The following is a 291-nucleotide window of genomic DNA, read 5'->3' on the forward strand; positions in this document are numbered from 1 at the left end:
GTAAATCTCCTATATCTAGGACCTTTAAACAGTTTTGCCTTGTTCGTTTATGCGCATAACAAAAAATCATAGGCAGGTAATACTTTTAGATAGATTTTTCTTTGTTTCCTTGTTTTGTATTCTACATTCTGTTGTATACGTTAATTAGGAATTCTACACTTTCATAACCTGACTTGAAAATAATCTACAAAATTCTATCGAAATAAAAATAAATAAGTACACTCGTATACCCACGATTCAGAACGTCGCCACCTTACAACCCCATACCTTGCCGCTCCCCACGACCTAGAA

At 34.7% G+C, this 291-nt stretch overlaps 1 protein-coding gene across 1 annotated transcript in view; it reads right to left on the minus strand.

Annotated features, from left to right (window-relative positions):
* Positions 1 to 291, minus strand: part of LOC119591469 (organic cation transporter 1-like) — a 15,266-nt gene extending 14,975 nt beyond the window's left edge. The window contains 1 exon segment of the mRNA XM_037940209.1: positions 268 to 291. The gene's annotated coding sequence lies outside the window, so the exon portion shown is untranslated.

The sequence above is a fragment of the Penaeus monodon genome, chromosome 28 (assembly GCF_015228065.2).
Source record: "Penaeus monodon isolate SGIC_2016 chromosome 28, NSTDA_Pmon_1, whole genome shotgun sequence".
NCBI lineage: Eukaryota > Metazoa > Arthropoda > Malacostraca > Decapoda > Penaeidae > Penaeus > Penaeus monodon.